Genomic DNA, 22,953 nt, shown 5'->3' with positions numbered 1-22,953 from the left:
TAAGAACCAATAAACCGAGGCTTGAACTTAGGGGAAGAAACCTTCATAGGAACATGACGGGAAGACAACCAGACTAAATCCCCAACCCGAAGCTGGGGACCAACACACCGACGACGGTTAGCAAAACGTTGAGCCTTCTCCTGAGACAACGTCAAATTGTCTACCACATGAGTCCAAATCTGCTGTAACCTGTCCACCACAGAATCCACACCAGGACAATCAGAAGGCTCAACCTGCCCCGAAGAAAAACGAGGATGAAAACCAAAATTGCAAAAGAAGGGCGAAGCCAAAGTAGCCGAACTAGCCCAATTATTAAGGGCAAACTCGGCCAACGGCTGGAAAGCCACCCAATCATCCTGATCAGCAGACACAAAGCATCTCAAATAAGTTTCCAAAGTCTGATTAGTTCGCTCAGTTTGGCCATTTGTCTGAGGATGAAATGCTGAAGAAAAAGACAAATCAATGCCCATCCTAGCACAAAAGGCCCGCCAAAACCTAGAAACAAACTGGGAACCTCTGTCAGACACAATATTCTCCGGAATGCCATGCAAACGAACCACATGCTGAAAAAACAACGGAACCAAATCAGAGGAGGAAGGCAATTTAGGCAAAGGTACCAAATGAACCATCTTAGAAAACCGATCACAAACCACCCAGATAACAGACATCTTCTGGGAAACAGGAAGATCTGAAATAAAATCCATAGAAATATGCGTCCAAGGCCTCTCAGGGACCGGCAAAGGCAAAAGCAACCCACTAGCGTGGGAACAACAAGGCTTGGCCCGTGCACAATTCCCACAGGACTGCACAAAAGAATGCACATCCCGCAACAAGGAAGGCCACCATAAGGACCTACCAACCAAATCTCTGGTACCAAAAATCCCAGGATGGCCAGCCAACACAGAACAATGAACCTCAGAAGTCACCTTACTAGTCCATCTATCAGGAACAAACAGTTTCCCCACTGGACAGCGGTCAGGTCTATCAGCCTGAAACTCCTGAAGAACCCGTCACAAATCAGGGGAGATGGCAGAAAGAATCACCCCTTCCTTGAGAATGCCAACCGGCTCAAGGACTCCAGGAGAATCAGGCAAAAAGCTCCTAGAGAGGGCATCAGCCTTAACATTCTTAGAACCCGGAAGATACGAGACCACAAAATCAAAACGGGAGAAAAACAGGGACCATCGAGCCTGTCTATGATTCAGTTGCTTCGCAGACTCGAGGTAAATCAAATTCTTATGATCGGTCAAGACCACAACACGGTGCTTGGCTCCCTCAAGCCAATGTCGCCACTCCTCAAATGCCCACTTCATAGCCAACAACTCCCGATTGCCGACATCATAATTGCGTTCGGCAGGCGAAAACTTTCGAGAAAAGAAGGCACACGGTTTCATCAAGGAACCATCAGAATTCCTCTGAGACAAAACGGCCCCTGCCCCAATCTCAGGAGCGTCAACCTCAACCTGAAAAGGAAGAGAAACATCCGGCTGACGCAACACAGGGGCAGAAGTAAATCGGCGTTTAAGCTCCTGAAAGGCAGCCACAGCCGCAGAGGACCAATTCGTCACATCAGCGCCTTTCTTCGTCAAATCGGTCAGGGGTTTAACCACACTGGAAAAGTTGGCAATGAAACGGCGATAAAAATTCGCAAAGCCCAAAAATTTCTGAAGGCTCTTCACAGATGTGGGTTGAATCCAATCATGAATGGCCTGGACCTTAACAGGATCCATTTCTATAGACGAGGGAGAAAAAATGAAACCCAAAAAAGAAACCTTCTGAACTCCAAAGAGGCACTTAGACCCCTTTATAAATAAAGCATTATCACGAAGGATCTGAAATACCATCCTGACCTGCTTCACATGAGACTCCCAATCATCAGAAAAAATCAAAATATCATCCAAATATACAATCATGAATTTATCAAGATAATTGCAGAAAATATCATGCATGAAGGACTGAAATACAGATGGAGCATTAGAAAGCCCGAAAGGCATCACAAGGTATTCAAAATGGCCTTCGGGCGTATTAAACGCAGTTTTCCATTCGTCACCCTGTTTAATACGAACAAGATTATACGCCCCTCGAAGGTCAATCTTAGTGAACCAACTAGCCCCCTTAATCCTAGCAAACAAAACAGAAAGCAAAGGCAAAGGGTATTGAAATTTGACCGTGATCTTATTCAGAAGGCGATAATCAATACAGGGTCTCAAGGAGCCATCCTTCTTGGCAACAAAAAAGAATCCCGCTCCCAATGGTGACGAAGATGGCCGAATATGCCCTTTCTCCAAAGACTCCTTAACATAACTCCGCATGGCGGTATGTTCTGGCACAGACAGGTTGAAAAGTCGGCCCTTAGGGAACTTACAGCCAGGAATCAAGTCAATAGCACAATCACAGTCTCTATGCGGAGATAGGGAACTGGACTTGGGCTCATCAAATACATCCTGGAAATCTGACAAAAACTCAGGAACTTCAGAAGAGGGGGAAGAGGAAATTGACATCAGAGGAACGTCATTATGAACCCCCTGACAACCCCAACTAGTCACAGACATAAATTTCCAATCCAGCACAGGATTATGTACCTGTAACCATGGAAAACCCAGTACAATAACATCATGCAAATTATGCAACACCAGAAAACGACAGTCTTCCTGATGTGCTGGCGCCATGCACATGGTCAGCTGTGTCCAAAACAGAGGTTTATCTTTAGCCAAAGGTGTAGCATCAATGCCCCTCAAAGGAATAGGGTTCTGCAAAGGCTGCAAGGAGAAACCACAACGCTTGGCGAATTCTAAGTCCATTAAGTTCAAAGCGGCGCCTGAATCCACAAACGCCATGACAGAAAATGATGACAATGAGCAGATCAAGGTCACAGATAAGAGAAATTTAGGCTGTACAGTACTGATGGTAACAGACCTAGCGACTCTCTTAGTACGCTTAGGGCAATCAGAAATAACATGAGCAGAATCGCCGCAGTAAAAACACAACCTATTCTGACATCTGAATCCTTGCCGTTCAGCTCTAGTCAAAATCCTATCACACTGCATAGGCTCAGGACTCCGCTCAGAGGACAACACCATCGTGTGCACAACTCTGCGCTCGCGCAAGCGCCGATCAATCTGAATGGCCAGAGACATAGAATCATTCAGACCAGCAGGCGTGGGGAACCCCACCATAACGTCCTTAACAGATTCAGAAAGACCCTTTCTGAAAATTGCTGCTAAAGCATCTTCATTCCATTTAGTGAGCACAGACCATTTTCTAAATTTCTGGCAGTATGATTCTGCCGCTTCCTGACCCTGACACAGGGTCAACAAGGTCTTTCCTGCATGATCCACTGAATTAGGTTCGTCATACAATAATCCTAGCGCCTGAAAAAAGGTGTCTACATTAAGCAAGGCCGGATTCCCTGATTCAAGGGAAAATGCCCAGTCCTGAGGATCACCACGCAGCAGAGAGATGACAATTTTAACTTGCTGAATGGGATCACCAGAGGAACGGGGTTTCAAAGCAAAAAAAAGTTTGCAGTTATTTTTAAAGCTCAAAAACTTGGACCTGTCCCCAAAAAACAAATCAGGAGTTGGAATTCTAGGCTCTAAAGCTGGAGTCTGAACAACATAATCAAAAATACCCTGTACTCTTGCAGCAAGTTGATCCACACAAGAAGCCAAATCCTGAACATCCATGCCAACGCCAAACTCCTGAACCACCCAAAGATTAAGAGGGAGGAGAAGGCAAAGTAGACTACAGAAAAAAAAATGGCTCAGCACTTTTCTTCCCTTCTTTTGAGATGCATTTAACTCATTGGGGCCAGTTGTACTGTTATGATCTGGTGGCTTAGGAGCAGCATGAGACGAGCTATGGAGAAGGTGTTACCTGTATTGACCGCAGACCTTAAACTTAACACAACAACTAGAAGTAGCCATGGGATGTACCTAACATGGCCTAGACACCTCGACACAGCCGGAGGACTAGATACCCTTAAAGATAGAAACAGGAAAGCTATCTTGCCTCAGAGAAAATCCCCAAAGGATAGACAGCCCCCCACAAATATTGACTGTGAGAGGAGAGGGAAATAACATATGTAGCATGAAACCAGGATTTAGCAAAGGAGGCCACTCTAGCTAAATAGAAAGGACAGGACAGAGTACTGTGCGGTCAGTATCAAAATACTAGAAAATATCCACCACAGATATACAAAAATCTCCACACCTAACTAAAGGTATGGAGGGTAAATCTGTTTCCCAGAGCTTCCAGCTTGACTGAATAAATCCACACTGACAAAGCTGGACAAGAAAAAACATAGAAATGCAGTGAGCTATAAAGTCCACAGCATGTGGACAGCAAAAACAAAGCCAGGACTTATCTTTGATGATTTGGACAGAATAGCAGGAGAATCCAGGCAAAGATGTGAATTCACCAAGAAACAATGGACAACTGCCACTAAGTAAAGGATCCAGCCAAACTAAATAGCCCAGTCAGAATTGTTAATAAGTGGAAGCACCTGATTACTGCTGAAATCCAAAGGAGCAGCAGTGTTATGATCCTAGTGGCTGAGGATCACAAAATGGACTAGCTAAGTTTATGAACATAGACACGAGCTCTAGGGAGGTGTTAACTGAACTGACCGCAAACCTGATCCTAACCAACACACTAAAGGTAGCTGGTGAACGTGCCTAAAATCCTGGACGTCTCGACGCAGCCTGAGAAACTATCTACTCCTGGAGGGAAAGTAAGACCTCACTTGCCTCAAGAGAAATCACCCCAAAGATATAGGAAGCCCCCAACAAATAATAACAGTGAGGTAAGGGGAAAACACAAACGTAGAAATGAAAACAGATTCAGCAAATGAGGCCCGCTAATACTAGATAGCAGAAAACAGATAGTGAACTGTGCGGTCAGTAAAAAACCCTACGCAAAATATCCACGCTGAGAATACAAGAACCCCCACACCAACTAACGGTGTGAGGGGAGAAACTCAGCCCCCTAGAGCTACCAGCAAGCAAGGAAATCACATATTAGCAAGCTGGACAAGAAAACAAAAATAAACCAAGAAACATATGACCACTGATGGTCAAAAAAATGAATCAAGCAAAACTTAGCTTCTCTTGAAGAGACTGATAACGAAGGACTGCAGGAGAGCTCCAAAATAGCACTGAAGACATTGACAGCAGGCAACAACTGAGAGTCCAGGTGAACTAAATAGGAAACCAGCTAACAGATAACGAGACAGCTGATCAGCCTCAGACCTGCAGAATGACACAAAGAACCACCAGAGGGAGCCCAAAGACAGCACTACACAGTACCAGTTGTGACCACAAGAGGGAGCCCAAAAACAGAGTTCACAACACAGCAGTACCACTTATAACCACCGGAGGGAGCCCAAAATCAGAGCTCACAACATTACCACTTATAACCACCGGAGGGAGCCCAAGAGCAGAATTCACAACAGACTAGACTGTGGACTGACTGACCACAGCATTTATACTAGATTGTGGAGTGATTGGCCACATCTACAGTAGACCTTGGACTGACGGATCAAAACTTTTAATCTAGTCTTTGGATGAATGATCACAGCATTTATATTAGTTTGAATACTGACTGACCACAGCATTTGCAATTGTTTAAGGCCTTACTGACCTCATCATTTTCACCAGATTTCGAATGCCTGACCACATTTCCAGTAAAGTTTGCACTGCCTGAATATAATATTTACACTAGTATAAGGACTGACTGACCACAGCATTTATGCTAGGTGTGTAAATTCTGAACACATTTCCAGTAGACCAGAAGACTATGGACTGATTGAACACAACATTTACACTAGAATGTGGACTAATAGACCACTTTTACAGTGGACTGCGGACTGGCGGACCAAAACTTTTACACTAGTTTATGGACTGACTGATCATAGCATTTACGCTAGGTTTGCATTGTCTGACCACATTTCCAGTAAACTATCAAATGACCGACTACAGGATTCACAATAAACTGACCCCAGTCCTTATACCTGAAATAAGTAATTTTGTCCCTAGTGTGTTATATTTTTCTTTGTGTATAGCATGTAGCAGGAACATATTATCACACCTTTGACTTTTTACAGGTGACTGACGCCCAGTGAGATGGTGGAACGTGAAATTTTTCCATGTGGATTTCAAGAAGAGAATTAGAAAAATCTCCTAACAGGTAATTAATATTAATATTAATTACTGATAATTGTAGGTTTAGGCATAAGTTCTAGGCCTGCCGGGCTGTAATAACACCTTCCTGGTACATGAGAATGTATTGTTTGTGTTTTTCACATGTATATCTTCTATACACAACTCCGAGTATAATACAACCATATTTCAGGTACAGATGTAAGGAACATTTCTTCTCCTTATCCTCTGTCTTCTAAAATAAGAAAACATTCTTATGTTTCATAGAATAGGCTTCTTATCAGCGATGTAACATTCAATGCCTCGATTACAAGAGACTGATATCATCATTTACGCTAGGCTGTGGAGCAACTGACCGCAGCATTTCCACTGGACTGTGGACAGACTAACAACATTTACTCTAGACTGTTGACTGACTGACCACAGCATTTCCTCTAGACTTTGGATCGGATAACAACAACATTTACAATAGACTGTAAACCAACTGAACAAAGAATTTACAGTAGACTGTGGACTGATGGACCACAGCATTTAAACTAGATAGTAGACCCACTGACAACATCATTTACACCAGACTGTGGACTGAAATGCCACATTTACATCAGACTGTGGCCTGAGGGACAAAGCGTTTTACACTAGTGCATGGGCTAACTGATCCAAGCATTTACAGGAGTCTAAGGACTGACTGAGCATAGCAGTTATGCTAGGTGTGGAATTCTTGACCACATTTCCAGTAAACCAAAAGACTATGGACTGAATGACCATAACATTTACAATAGACTGTGGACTGACTGACCACAGCATTTATGCTAGGTGTGGAATTTCTGATCACATTTCCTGTGGACTAGAAGACTATGGACTGAATGAACGCAACATTTACACTAGAATGTGGACTGACAGACCACTTTTACATTCGACTGTGGACTGATGGACCAAAAGTTTTACACTAGTCTATGGACTGACTTGCCATAGCATTTAGCTAGGTGTGAAATTTCTGACCACATTTCCAGTAGACCAAAATACTATGTGTGATGCGAGTCACTATAGTAAATGTTAGCACCAGAAGTGGAGAGAAAGACTACAATAACAGAAAGAAAAAATATACACTACTTACTGAATAAGTAAAAGGAGGTCAAACAATCCGAGGTCAGATCCAGGAAATGGTGCAGTACAACAAGGGGAAGTCAGAGACTTAAACCAATTTACTAGCCGAGGTCAGGAATACCAGAAAGACAAGACAGTTTACAGGCAGCAGGCACAAGAGAAGTCAGGTCACAAGCAAAGAGTCTAAGTCCTGGAAGGGAATAAAGTCAGGCTGGGGCAGGCACAGAGCACAGAGGGATCAGTCTTACACAGGCAGCAGCAAATGTACGATTGACACTGGATGGAGGAGCCAGCATGCTTATGTAGAGGACTAAGCAAAAAAACTAAATAGAATAGTCAACTAAGGTCCAAAAACTAAGCAAAATCAAAAGAAACCTTGTATGTTCAGATACTGGATAAAACCAATTTTTATTTGAGTCTCTAAAAACTTAGAACATCAACAATCAACATACAAGCAACCGTGCCAGACTAAACTGCCCCTTGCACTATATAACCTACATTGCCCTACCTTCAGCGGAGGTTGGCACCCTAAACATATAATCGAGATAGGCGCCCCCGCTCAACGTCGACTATCCGTTATTACTCCTATCTGGCAGCTACACAATGTGATGCATTTATGCCAACATACTGACAGAGATAGACAGAGGAAAGTCTTGCCGACTAGTATTTCAGGGCAATAATGGCAGTAGGTCACCCATGTGATAGATGGCAAAACACCATACCCTAAAGTGCAAAAAGTGCAAAAACCAGTGCTAGACATACACCAAGTACCTCGCTCTAACTGCTCCCTGCCAAACTTACTCCTGCCTGGCAGTGGGGGTTGGCACCCTACTGTGAAGCGGATATGGTGCCCCCACTCCGCGTCGGCTGGCCCTAAGAGCTAGCCCTACATGTGCTACTTAACAATGAAAGGATATTTTGTGCACAATGTGGCCCCACCAAATTGTTATGGCCAAGGCACTAAAATTTCAGGCAGGAGATATGGGTACAGTATTGATGTATAACTGTAACCCCATTCTATGATAAACATATATAGCAGTTATGATAGCCAGGTACTTATCATTTCTGATGTATACGAACGCCTCGACGCGTTTCACCAATATGGCTCATCAGGAGGCTGAGATAGATAGATGCTGCATGTTGACTGCCCACGTTCCTCATATATATAGACTATTAGAAATGGGCACCACCCCCATCACATCCTTTCGACGGTAGAGGTGCATGTTAAGCTATAACTCCGTGGGCCCAATGTGTGTGTTCACAGTGTATTACTCGATTAGTTACTCACTCTATAGCCGATGATCATACCGCCATCATGCGATCCTGTGGTAAACTGATAGTGCCACGAGGACCGGCGTCTCTAAAGTGCATTGTTCTGGCGTGTGCGTGCTCCTTCTGCGCATGACCGGAAATGTAGCGGCTTCCATATTATTGAAGACCAGCTACTGTTGAAGAACAGCTACTATGCGCTACGGAAGTTATTAACCTCCATTTTTAGGAGGACTTGACCATGAACTTGAAACACTTCTGCGCAAGTACGGAGACGCCCTGTTATTAATGATCAGATCCTAGGAGCTACTCCACGCCAATGCGGAAGTCTCCCGTTTGCCATTCTGCCTGGGATTTCACCCTGGATCAGGATGCCCAACGGATATATACACATTGCCTAGTGCTAAGCGCTAGATGCTCATGCGCATGTCCATATGTTGTGTAGCACAAGTGGCTATAATAATCCAAGATTGCATAACAACGCTTGTATTATGGCGGCTATGATAATTATGTGGCCTAAGTGAAGCCAATATTTTTTGTATATATGTTTAATTAAAAATTAGCAATCATGAGATTTTACGCGTATACATACACTCTCCATAGAACAGCAATGTGAGGTATGGATTCCAGGCATAAAACATCCCGTTCTATCTCACAGCTATGTCTGTCATACTATAATACAGATTGCATTAATGATAAAACATAATTAAAGTATTTTAGATGATATAGAGTTATTGGATATTCACACATTAATAGTCTAAGGGAACAGTAGGTATTAAATTGATAATAATTAAATACATATATAATAGATATACAGTGATACTCCATTACGATTAATGGATCCCATTAAAAAAGATGGGCACAAACTGCCCGGCACGGCAAGTAAAATTATAATGATCAAATGGTGGCCCCTACAGCATGGACAAATGGCTCAATAATGTCTTTATTAAACTCATATGGACCAAAGAGCAGGAAGATGCACTATAGAAAGCAGTCATAAGACATATTCTCATTCAAGCCTCTTGGGGTAATGCAGTTGAAATGATAGATCCAAGCACACTCTTTTTGAAGCAGCAATCTGTCAAAATTTCCCCCCCAGGGGTTTAAGGTGAACGACTCAATGACACTGAATGAAATTTCATTCACATTGCCCTGATGGACCTCATTCATATGCCTAGCAATTGGAGAGTCACGTTTATGCCTGATATCTCCGATATGCTCGCCCACCCTTCTTCTGAACTCTCTCCGTGTCTTCCCCACATAATTTTTGGGGCATCCACATGTGGCTACATATATTACGCCACTAGTTTTGCAGTTTGAGAAATCTCTAAGATAGTATTCCCTCCCATCATATGCACTAATAATTGATTTACAGGGTCGCATGAATTTACAATTGACGCAGTCACCACATTTGGAAAAACCGCATGTTCTGCGTTCAAGCCACGTGCCCGTCGGGGCCGATCTCTTGAAGTGACTGTGTACCAGCCTATCTCTCAGGGAACGACCCCTCTTGTAGGTTATCTGTGGACGAGGTCCTACAAAGTCAGCTAAGTCAGGGTCGGCTGTAAGGATATCCTAGTATTTATACAGGATTGACATTACCCTGTCATGTTGGCAATCGTAAGTACCAATAATCCTAGTTTTAGTTAGGGCTGCGTTCTCATTGCGGCCTCGAGTCTGACCTTGTAGCAGGGAATCCCTATCCTGCTGAAGAGCATGATTGAATGCTGTTTCAATGATACCTCTCGGATAACCCCTCTCTGAGAACCTTCTCTTCATGTCCACAGCTTGTTTAAGGAGGGCATCCATGTCCGAACAAACGTGGGCGTAATATATGTAGCCACATGTGGATGCCCCAAAAATTATGTGGGGAAGACACGGAGAGAGTTCAGAAGAAGGGTGGGCGAGCATATCGGAGATATCAGGCATAAACGTGACTCTCCAATTGCTAGGCATATGAATGAGGTCCATCAGGGCAATGTGAATGAAATTTCATTCAGTGTCATTGAGTCGTTCACCTTAAACCCCCGGGGGGGAAATTTTGACAGATTGCTGCTTCAAAAAGAGTGTGCTTGGATCTATCATTTCAACTGCATTACCCCAAGAGGCTTGAATGAGAATATGTCTTATGCCTGCTTTCTATAGTGCATCTTCCTGCTCTTTGGTCCATATGAGTTTAATAAAGATATTATTGAGCCATTTGTCCATGCTGTAGGGGCCACCATTTGATCATTATAATTTTACTTGCCGTGCCGGGCAGTTTGTGCCCATCTTTTTTAATGGGATCCATTAATCGTAATGGAGTATCACTGTATATCTATTATATATGTATTTAATTATTATCAATTTAATACCTACTGTTCCCTTAGACTATTAATGTGTGAATATCCAATAACTCTATATCATCTAAAATACTTTAATTATGTTTTATCATTTATGCAATCTGTATCATAGTATGACAGACATAGCTGTGAGATAGAACGGGATGTTTTATGCCTGGAATCCATACCTCACATTGCTGTTCTATGGAGAGTGTATGTATACGCGTAAAATCTCATGATTGCTAATTTTTAATTAAATATATATACAAAAAATATTGGCTTCAATTAGGCCACATAATTATCATAGCCGCCATAATACAAGCGTTGTTATGCAATCTTGGATTATTATAGCCACTTGTGCTACACAACATATGGATATGCGCATGAGCATCTAGCGCTTAGCACTAGGCAATGTGTATATATCCGTTGGGCATCCTGATCCAGGGTGAAATCCTAGGCAGAATGGCAAATGGGAGACTTCCGCATTGGCGTGGAGTAGCTCCTAGGATCTGATCATTAATAACAGGGCGTCTCCGTACTTGCGCAGAAGTGTTTCAAGTTCATGGTCAAGTCCTCCTAAAAATGGAGGTTAATAACTTCCGTAGCGCATAGTAGCTGTTCTTCAACAGTAGCTGGTCTTCAATAATATGGAAGCCGCTACATTTCCGGTCATGCGCAGAAGGAGCACGCACACGCCAGAACAATGCACTTTAGAGACGCCGGTCCTCGTGGCACTATCAGTTTACCACAGGATCGCATGATGGCGGTATGATCATCGGCTATAGAGTGAGTAACTAATCGAGTAATACACTGTGAACACACACATTGGGCCCACGGAGTTATAGCTTAACACGCACCTCTACCGTCGAAAGGATGTGATGGGGGTGGTGCCCATTTCTAATAGTCTATATATATGAGGAACGAGGGCAGTCAACATGCAGCATGTATCTATCTCAGCCTCCTGATGAGCCATATTGGTTAAACGCGTCGAGGCATTCGTATACATCAGAAATGATAAGTACCTGGCTATCATAACTGCTATATATGTTTATCATAGAATGGGGTTACAGTTATACATCAATACTGTACCCATATCTCCTGCCTGAAATTTTAGTGCCTTGGCCATAACAATTTGGTGGGGCCACATTGTGCACAAAATATCCTTTCATTGTTAAGTAGCACATGTAGGGCTAGCTCTTAGGGCCAGCCGACGCGGAGTGGGGGCACCATATCCGCTTCACAGTAGGGTGCCAACCCCCACTGCCAGGCTGGAGTCAGTTTGGCAGGGAGCAGTTAGAGCAAGGTACTTGGTGTATGTCTAGCACTGGTTTTTGCACTTTTTGCACTTCAGGGTATGGTGTTTTGCACCTCTATCACATGGGTGACCTACTGCCATTATTGCCCTGAAATACTAGTCGGCAAGACTTTCCTCTGTCTATCTCTGTCAGTATGTTGGCATAAATGCATCACATTGTGTAGCTGGCAGATAGGAGTAATAGCGGATAGTCGACGTTGAGCGGGGGCGCCTATCTCGATTATATGTTTAGGGTGCCAACCTCCGCTGCAAGGTAGGGCAATTTACCGTATATACTCGAGTATAAGCCGACCCGAGTATAAGCCGACCCCCCTAATTTTGCCACAAAAAACTGGGAAAACTTATTGACTCGAGTATAAGCCTAGGGGGAAAAATGCAGCAGGTACCGGTGAATTTCAAAATTAAAAATAGATGCTCCATACCGTTCATTATGGCCCCATAGATGCTCCACATAAAGCTGTGCCACATATAATGCTCTGCACCGTTCATTATGGCCCCATAGATGCTCCACATAAAGCTGTGCCATATATACAATGCTCTGCACCGTTGCCCCATAGCTGTGCCACATATATAATGCTCTGCACCGTTGCCCCATAGCTGTGCCATATATATAATGCTCTGCACCATTGCCCCATAGCTGTGCCATATAGTGCTCTGCCCCATTGCTGTGCCATATAGTGCTCTGCCCCATAGCTGTGCCATATAGTGCTCTGCCCCATAGCTGTGCCATATAGTGCTCTGCCCCATAGCTGTGCCATATAGTGCTCTGCCCCATAGCTGTGCCATATAGTGCTCTGCCCCATAGCTGTGCCATATAGTGCTCTGCCCCATAGCTGTGCCATATAGTGCTCTGCCCCATAGCTGTGCCATATAGTGCTCTGCCCCATAGCTGTGCCATATAGTGCTCTGCCCCATAGCTGTGCCATATAGTGCTCTGCCCCATAGCTGTGCCATATAGTGCTCTGCCCCATAGCTGTACCATACAGTGCTCTGCCCCATAGCTGTACCATACAGTGCTCTGCACCGTCCATTATTGCCCCATAGCTGCTGCTGCAATAAAAAAAAATAAAACACATACTCACCTGTCTTGCAGCTCCTCGGCGCCATCTTCCCGGCGTCTCCCTGCACTGACTGATCAGGCAGAGGGCGGCGCGCACACTATATGCGTCATCGCGCCCTCTGCCTGAACAGTCAGAGCGGAGAGAGAGACGCCGGGAAGATGGCGCGACGCCCGGCGTGTGGAACCAGGATAGGTGAATATGCGATACTTACCTGCTCCCGGCGTCCCGCTCCTTCCCCCTGCCTGTCTTCGGTGCCGCAGCCTCTTCCTCTATCAGCGGTCACCGGCACCGCTGATTAGAGAAATGAATTATGCGGCTCCGCCCCTATGGGAGGTGGAGCAGCCTATTCATTTCTCTAATGAGCGGTCCCACGTGACCGCTCAGGGGAAGAGGCTGCTGCACCCGGAGACCGTGTAACAGGCAGGGGGAGCGCCAGGATCGCCGGGACTAGGTAAGTATATGACAGTGCTCACCCGCCGACCCCACCACCGATCATGACTCGAGTATAAGCCGAGGGGGCACTTTCAGCCCAAAAATTTGGGCTGAAAATCTCGGCTTATACTCGAGTATATACGGTAGGTTATATAGTGCAAGGGGCAGTTTAGTCTGGCACGGTTGCTTGTATGTTGATTGTTGATGTTCTAAGTTTTTAGAGACTCAAATAAAAATTGGTTTTATCCAGTATCTGAACATACAAGTTTCTTTTGATTTTGTTTTGTTTATGTAGAGGACTACTCTAGGAAAGTGAACACAGATGATTGCAGCACAGACCCAGCACGGATCAGTCTTACACAGGCAGCAGCATGTGTACGATTGACACTGGATGGAGGAGCCAACATGGAAATTGAACATTGATGATTGCAGCACAGAACCAGTACGGATCAGTCTGACACAGGCAGCAGCAAGTGTACGATTGACACTGGATGGAGGAGCTAGCATGCTTAAGTAGAGGTCTAATCAAGGAATGTGAACACAGATGACTGCAGCTCAGACCCAGCACAACCAAAACAGACTGACAGCTTCTACACAAAGTAACTTAGCAGACAGGAACAGAATGGAGAACGTGACACTATGGTCTGAATGAGCATTTCATTTAGACTAGACTGTGGACTGACTGACCACAGCATTTATACTAGATTGTGGAGTGATTGGCCACATCTACAGTAGACCTTGGACAGACGGATCAAAACTTTTAATATAGTCTTTGGATGAATGATCACTGTTTGAATACTGACTGACCACAGCATTTGCAATTGTTTAAGGCCTTACTGACCTCATCATTTTCACCAGATTTCGAATGCCTGATCACATTTCCAGTAAAGTTTGCACTGCCTGAATATAATATTTACACTAGTATAAGGACTGACTGACCACAGCATTTATGCTAGGTGTGTAAATTCTGAACACATTTCCAGTAGACCAGAAGACTATGGACTGATTGAACACAACATTTACACTAGAATGTGGACTAATAGACCACTTTTGCAGTGGACTGCGGACTGGCGGACCAAAACTTTTACACTAGTTTATGGACTGACTGATCATAGCATTTACGCTAGGTTTGCATTGTCTGACCACATTTCCAGTAAACTATCAAATGACTGACTACAGGATTCACAATAAACTGACCCCAGTCCTTATACCTGAAATAAGTAATTTTGTCCCTAGTGTGTTATATCTTTCTTTGTGTATAGCATGTAGCAGGAACATATTATCACACCTTTGACTTTTTACAGGTGACTGACGCCCAGTGAGATGGTGGAACGTGAAATTTTTCCATGTGGATTTCAAGAAGAAAATTAGAAAAATCTCCTAACAGGTAATTAATATTACTATTAATTACTGATAATTGTAGGTTTAGGCATGAGTTCTAGGCCTGCCGGGGTGTAATAACACCTTCCTGGTACATGAGAATATATTGTTTGTGTTTTTCACATGTATATCTTCTATACACAACTCCAAGTATAATACAACCATATTTCAGGTACAGATGTAAGGAACATTTCTTCTCCTTATCCTCTGTCTTCTAAAATAAGAAAACATTCTTATGTTTCATAGAATAGGCTTCTTATCAGCGGTGTAACATTCAATGCCTCGATTACAAGAGACTGATATCATCATTTACGCTAGGCTGTGGAGCAACTGACCGCAGCATTTCCACTGGACTGTGGACAGACTAACAACATTTACTCTAGACTGTTGACTGACTGACCACAGCATTTCCTCTAGACTTTGGATCGGATAACAACAACATTTACAATAGACTGTAAACCAACTGAACAAAGAATTTACAGTAGACTGTGGACTGATGGACCACAGCATTTAAACTAGATAGTAGACCCACTGACAACATCATTTACACCAGACTGTGGACTGAAATGCCACATTTACATCAGACTGTGGCCTGACGGACAAAGCATTTTACACTAGTGCATGGGCTAACTGATCCAAGCATTTACAGGAGTCTAAGGACTGACTGAGCATAGCAGTTATGCTAGGTGTGGAATTTCTGACCACATTTCCTGTGGACTAGAAGACTATGGACTGAATGAACGCAACATTTACACTAGAATGTGGACTGACAGAACACTTTTACATTCGACTGTGGACTGACAATCCGAGGTCAGATCCAGGAAATGGTGCAGTACAACAAGGGGAAGTCAGACTTAAACCAATTTACTAGCCGAGGTCAGGAATACCAGAAAGACAAGACAGTTTACAGGCAGCAGGCACAAGAGAAGTCAGGTCACAAGCAAAGAGTCTAAGTCCTGGAAGGGAATAAAGTCAGGCTGGGGCAGGCACAGAGCACAGAGGGATCAGTCTTACACAGGCAGCAGCAAATGTACGATTGACACTGGATGGAGGAGCCAGCATGCTTATGTAGAGGACTACTCAAGGAAAGTGAGCACAGATGATTGCAGCACAGATCAGTCTTGCACAAGCAGCAGCAAATGTACGATTGACACTGGTTGCAGTACAGACCTAGCACGGATCAGTCTTACACAGGCAGCAGCAAGTGTACGATTGACACTGGATGGAGGAGCCAGCATGCTTAAGTAGAGGACTACTCTAGGAAAGTGAACACAGAAGATTGCAGCACAGACCCAGCATGAATCAGTCTTACACAGGCAGCAGCAAGTGTACGATTGACACTGGATGGAGGAGCCAGCATGCTTAAGTAGAGCACTACTCAAGGAAAGTGAACACAGATGATTGCAGCACAGACCCAGCACTGATCAGTCTTACACAGGCAGCAGAAAGTGTACGATTGACACTGGATGGAGGAGCCAGTGGAGTGGCCCCCAAACGCAGGGCAGCGGGGTACTCGGTACCGGGTCCCTCGGTCTCAGTTCTAGGTGTGTTACGGTGGCCCGACCCAGTCCGTGGCCCTTCTAAGGGGCGCCCAAATAAAGATGTAGGTGAGAGTTTGTCAAGTGTTCATGACGCCACCTGTGGTATTCGGTCAGGGTGACCGACGCTGCTAGGGGTCCACTGGGGTGATGGAATGGCAGCTAGATGTTGTAACTTCCCACAGGTGAAGTATGTCCCCAGGGCTTCCCTTGATGAGTAGATGGTAATGGTGTAGGTCGCAGTAAATGACGAGGACACAGGGTTGCAGTCTCTTTACCTCTTTACTGAAGGCTTCGGCATCTGCAATCCAGAGCACTGCTAACAGGGCTGGCTGAGACCGGCTGGTCCGAAGGCACATCCAGAGTTCCCTTTGCAGGTGGAAATCAGTAGCCTTCCTACTAGCGTCTGTGTGTTGTAGTACCTCCCTGCTGAGCACCGCGGGATAGTCCTCACAACTGTCGTGTATGTTTCTGTTCTTTCTCTCCGTCCCCCAGATGGTTTCGATAGGATGCACCCGTATGACGGGGTAGGCCTTGAGTTATTTTATAGGGACCCTAGAGACTCCCCTCTCCCACAATTGCCTCCGTTGTCTTCGTTATTTGTAAAGGTGAGACAGCCAACCTAGAGTTAACTGCCCTGCCGTAGTTCAAAGTAATGTGTAGAGTCTATTACTTCCTCGGCGTTCCGGCCGCCGGCTACGCGCCTCAGAAGGATGTTGCCGATCTTGGGGCACGACTCCTCCTGGTTCTACCTCCTTTGTGCTGTGATCTCGTTTCTCAATTTTCCACAATATATTTCGCTTCGTGTCCTTTCTTAGGATGCCACCGCAATGAGGTGCAGGCACGGCTCTGTAACGATCTGTCTCGTGCTAGGCCACTGTCAGCATCCCACCCCTGACAGGGACCTCCCTGAGTCTTCCCAAGCAACCCTCTCTCTCACTAGATTTTACCTGGGCAAAACCCAGTCAGCTTCTCTCTAACTTCCTATCCGACTCCCAGTTTTACCAGAGTGTGAGGAGTGGCCTAATACATAGAACCTTTTGCTCCCTCTGGTGGCCGGAGTGTGAAGTGTAATGTGTGACTGTGATACCTGGTCAGGTGAACTCCTTTAGTGCCATCAGACGTACCATCACTCCCCCTTGTGGCAGAGCGACAATACTGCAACGACCAGGACTCTGGGGCGCTGCACTCCCCCCCGTTAAATCCAGTACTCCCGGACTGGGAAAGAAGAACAACAATACATGTTAGCAAAAGACATACAACATTTTTAGAATGCTGTAAACAAGTAAATGTAACAGTGCTTCCTTTTATGGGAGACGAGGACACTTGAACATTACAAACAGAAACATATTTACATTGTGTTGAAGATTTTAAATAACACTTATTAAATAACTAGTGTAGCGTGGCTAAAGGTTGGATAGTAGATGGGAGGTATGTATCACAGAGAAGGCTTGTCGCTGTGATGTAGCCCGAAGTGTTTTCTTTAATCACATAAAGCAATAAGGAATTGTTTGGTATATTTGGGTCCAAGTTACGGGTAGCTATGAGAGATGGGAGGGTCTGGCTACCCATATACCTCACCCCTGGGTAAGGGGCATAACCATGCCTATCTATGTGTGTTTCAGGACCTGTGGTGATGTCACACTCACCTGACTGGCCATGTGACAGGTACCTGGGTGTGGTTTCAGGCTACATAATGGAGGTGTGTTTGGCACATGGCTGTGAGTGTTTTGGGAGTCTGTGAGTGTGCACAGAGTTCCCTGTGTCCAGGCGGGACACTACAGACAGGAGTCTGTGTGTGTGGAGGAGAAAGCCTCCACAGTGTGTTAAGGCTCCAGGACTGGGCCTGCGTGCTGGACATTGCACAGCTTGTGTGCCGTCAGGCCTGAGAAGAGCAGAGCTCTTCTATGGACTTTTATGCTATGTCGGCCTGATATACAGACTGTTTTCCTTTTTGTTGCTGCCTTGCTGGTTTATGGAGCAAATAAACCCACTTGGACATTAAAGAGAATGTGCCTCCTGTTTCCTCCAACGCACCTGAGCGAGTGAATACCTACAATTGGTGGAGAATGCGGGCATCGGTCCAAGGAACACAGGTTGCAGCGCTGGCTGGACTGAGCCAGAGGAGTGGACGGTCTTGACAACCGTGAGTAATACAGTACTGACCGGGGTCAGTGAGAAACTGCTGTTTTGGGATACCTCTGAGGAGAAGAGGGATCCGGGAACCTGTGTGGCCGGCACCCACAGGTAACAGACAGGTGTCCGTGTGTACTGACTGGGATCAGAGTGGAAGAAAACAGAGACAGTGCGTCTGGGCATCTCTGAGGCTGAGGGGTGTCCAGAAACTCGTGAAGTTGCCAACGGGTGACGGTCTGAAAACCGTGTATTGTACTGACCGGGGTCAGTGGAAAACTATGTTTGGGCTGTGTGTAAAGCCGGGTGCGTAACAGACCGGAGTCTGTGGTGTTCTGACCGGGGTCAGTGAGAGACTGTGTTTTTTTTTTCTATAAGCACGTGTGAAAGTGCTTGCTGTGGCTCGGCGGGGCCACGAAGACTGAAGGCCTCTGCCGGTAACTCCGCGGGTCCACGAAGGTGACAAGCGGCTTGCTGTGGATCGGCGGGTCCACTAAGGTGACAAGCGGCTTGCTGTGGATCGGCGGGTCCACAAAGTCTGCGGTTGAGCTGTGCAGCGCGGTTGCAGCAAAGAGAGAAAAGAAAAAAAAAAAGACATTGCTGGGTTAGAGTGTGCGGACTCTTAAAGGGCCTGAGAGTGCTGTGGGAAGTCCACAGGGTGTACCCCAGAGTGGGGTGGTGTCCCTAAAAGGGGGTGGAGTCCCAAAGAACGGAGCAGTGCCCAAATAATTATGGTTGGCCAAAAAGGGGCTGCGTCTCAAAAGGGGGTAGTTGCCCAAAAGGGGGTGGAGTCCCTAAAAGGGGTGGTCGCCCTAAAGGAGAACATGGTCCACAAGGGGGCAATAACCCAAAAGGGGGTGGAGTCCAAAAAGGGGGCGGCAACCCAAATAGGGATGGTGGCCCAAAAAGGGGTGGCGGTGAATGCGCTGATGGACTGTTGCCGGGTTCAGTGTTCAAACAGCGCATGTTCAGAATGTTGTACTGACTTTTCATCTGTCAAGATGACACAGAGCTGTTCTGTAGAAATCAATGGAGTGTGCGTGACTGGATCTCTGGACTCAGGGTGCCTGGTGACGCTGGTGAGCGCCACACTCCCTGTCTATTTGATTCCCGGAAGGAAGATGGAAGTCCACTGCGTTCATGGGGTCGCTAGGGATTATCCGGTGTCCAGGGTAATCATTGAGACGCCCACTATTATTGCCAGCCATGATGTACCTGTAGTCTCAGATTTGCCATTCCCTGTTGTAATAGGCCAGGACTTTGAAAGGTTTTGGGACTTGTGGGAGGAAAGGGGAGTGTCTGATTGCTCAGAACGGACTCAGAATGACCCTAAGGGAGCCCCACCACAACAGGCGGCTGTAGTGATTCCGAGTGGTGTGATGTGTGAAAAGGAGATAGCGACACCTAAGGTCGATAATCCAGAGTTCTGGGTGACTGGAAGAAAGTGTGGATTTGACACTTGTGTAAATGGGGAATTGCTGTTCCAGGATGACAGAGTGAGAGGGGGTGACTCCTATCCAGACTGTGACTTGAGCGCAAAAGGAAAAGAGTGCAGTAAGGAGGAGCCGAGTAAAAATCACAGATCTTCATCTCGTCGCGGGGGCCGCAGAAAGGCGGGACAGGTTACACCCTCTGAGAAGAGAGATGATGAGGAAGAGACAGGGTCAGGTACAGATCAGGTTACTGTCCTTGATAAGGAGGTCACTTTACCTCTGACAAATCCCAGCACAGAGGTAGGGCTGGAATTAAAACAGACCTGTGGTAGTCCCATATCTGCAATGCCCGGAAAGGGTGAAGTGGCTCAGTATGAAGGCTCAAGAGTACCTGATGCTGAAGAGATGGAGAACTCTGAAGTTACCAAGAGCCCAGAAGAGACCATAGAGGTGGATGCAGAAACAGGTGGAACTCTGAAGAGGCAGAGTGTGGGTGGGCAAGAGCCCCCATCTGAAAGTTTAATTAAGGAACTGGTGGTGCAACATGTGCTAGCCAAAAGAGAGCAGGACCATAACATATAGCTGCTTAAAGAAACTGTTGAACAAGACAGGGTCCTGAGGCAAGCAATTGAGCACAAAGTGGGTGACCTAGAGAAGGAGGTTTTTGAACTCAGATGTCACCTGTCGGTGTGTCAGGCCGTGAATAGGGCCATATTGAAAGATATGGACGTGCTCAGAATGGCTCAAGAAAAGCATCAGCAGGAGCTTCTCCAGAGAGAGGAGGAACATCGCTGCCTGGCAGAGGAGTTGCCAATCCCCATCTTGGCGAAGGCTAAAGCAGAAGACAAGACAGAGGAAGAGTTTGTGCTAAAAGAGGAACAAGACAGTCATCCGGTCGTGACAGACGTCTTGGTGGAAAGGTCAGAGGCAAAAAGGGAGCCGTCTGTCTATGAAGAGAGTGAGACCCCGCTCTTCAAGACCATGATTGATGTACCCGAAGAGGTGCAAGAAGCCTGTACCAGTGAAGGTCGGCATGAGGCCTTCAGAAAAGCAGTGGAAGCATGTAGTGTGCACTGGGCACCAGAGACTAAACAGTTGGTGATACTGTCGACTATGGAAGTCACAGTGAAGCGGGTGGCTATCCTGAGGGATATGCACCTACACTGCCTCCGTACAAAACAGAGGATCATTTTGAAGAATGATGAAGCCGTTCGACGTTTGGAGCGTGAAAGGAAAGCTCTTAGTCGGCTTGGCTTAGTAGAAGACACAGTCCAATGTTGTGAAATTTGATTTTGGGCTCCCCCGGTGGCCACTGGTGGAATTGAACTGGTGTGCATCATCCTCTCTGTTCACCTGTTTCCATCAGGATGTGGGAGTCGCTATTTAGCCTTGCTCCTCTGTCACTTCCATGCCGGTCAACATTGTAATCAGAAGCCTTTCTGTGCATGTTCCTGCTGCTAGACAACTCCCAGCTAAGTTGGACTTTAGTCCTTGTTTGTTTTTGCATTTTGTTCCAGTTCACAGCTGTAGTTTCGTTTCTGTGTCTGGAAAGCTCTTGTGATCTGAAATTGCCACTCTGATGTTATGAGTTAATACTAGAGTCTTAAAGTAATTTCAGGATGGTGTTTTGATAGGGTTTTCAGCTGACCATGAAAGTGCCCTTTCTGTCTTCCTGCTATCTAGTAAGCGGACCTCAATTTTGCTAAACCTATTTTCATACTACGTTTGTCATTTCATCTAAAATCACCGCCAATATTTGTGGGGGCCTCTGTCTGCCTTTCGGGGAAATTTCTCTAGAGGTGAGCCAGGACTATATTTTCCTCTGTCAGGATTAGTTAGTCCTCCGGCCGGCGCTGGGCGTCTAGGGATAAAACGCAGGCCACGCTACCCGGCTACTGTTAGTTGTGCGGCAGGTTTAGTTCATGGTCAGTTTAGTTTCCATCCTTCCAAGAGCTAGTTCTTATGTTTGCTGGGCTATGTTCTCTTGCCATTGAGAACCATAACAGTTTGACCGGCCAAAAAGGGTTAAATTAATTGACAGAGAAAGGAGAGAAAAGAGAAGTCTGCTGAAGATTTTTTTTTTTTTTTTTTTTTTCAGTTCTGAGTGTGCTTGTAATTGAATCTCTTGCAAGTCTGCCTATATTGCAGCCTTTCTCTCTCTCTCTCCTTCTAATCCTGGAATGGCTCTGTGTTCACCTGTTTAAAATGGATATTCAGAGTTTAGCTGCAGGTTTGAATAATCTCACCACGAAAGTTCAAAATTTACAAGATTTTGTTGTTCATGTTCCTATATCTGAACCTAGAATTCCTTTGCCTGAATTTTTCTCGGGGAATAGATCTTGCTTTCAAAATTTCAAAAATAATTGCAAGTTGTTTTTGTCCCTGAAATCTCGCTCTGCTGGAGATCCTGCTCAGCAGGTCAGGATTGTGATTTCCTTGCTCCGGGGCGACCCTCAGGATTGGGCTTTTGCATTGGCTCCAGGGGATCCTGCGTTGCTCAATGTGGATGCGTTTTTTCTGGCCTTGGGGTTGCTTTATGAGGAACCTCAGTTAGAACTTCAGGCGGAAAAGGCCTTGATGTCCCTATCTCAGGGGCAAGACGAAGCTGAAATATACTGCCAGAAATTCCGTAAATGGGCTGTGCTTACTCAGTGGAATGAGTGCGCCCTGGCGGCGAATTTCAGAGAGGGTCTCTCTGATGCCATTAAGGATGTTATGGTGGGGTTCCCTGTGCCTGCGGGTCTGAATGAGTCCATGACAATGGCTATCCAGATCGATAGGCGTCTGCGGGAGCGCAAACCTGTGCACC

The 22,953-nt window shown here is 45.6% G+C and overlaps 1 long non-coding RNA gene across 1 annotated transcript in view; it reads left to right on the top strand.

Moving 5' to 3' along the window:
- The window catches only part of LOC143781269 (uncharacterized), a 38,329-nt gene extending 23,280 nt beyond the window's left edge, over positions 1-15,049 (top strand). Inside the window, exons 4-5 of the long non-coding RNA XR_013216639.1 lie at positions 6,104-6,186; positions 14,965-15,049. This is a non-coding gene — a long non-coding RNA (uncharacterized LOC143781269). The remainder of the gene's footprint in view (positions 1-6,103; positions 6,187-14,964) is intronic.
- Positions 15,050-22,953: the final 7,904 nt, after the last annotated feature.

This window comes from Ranitomeya variabilis, chromosome 6, assembly GCF_051348905.1.
Source record: "Ranitomeya variabilis isolate aRanVar5 chromosome 6, aRanVar5.hap1, whole genome shotgun sequence".
Classification (NCBI taxonomy): Eukaryota; Metazoa; Chordata; class Amphibia; order Anura; family Dendrobatidae; genus Ranitomeya; species Ranitomeya variabilis.
The sequence above is the reverse complement of the archived record's forward strand: the minus strand, read 5'-3'. Positions and strand labels throughout refer to the sequence as shown.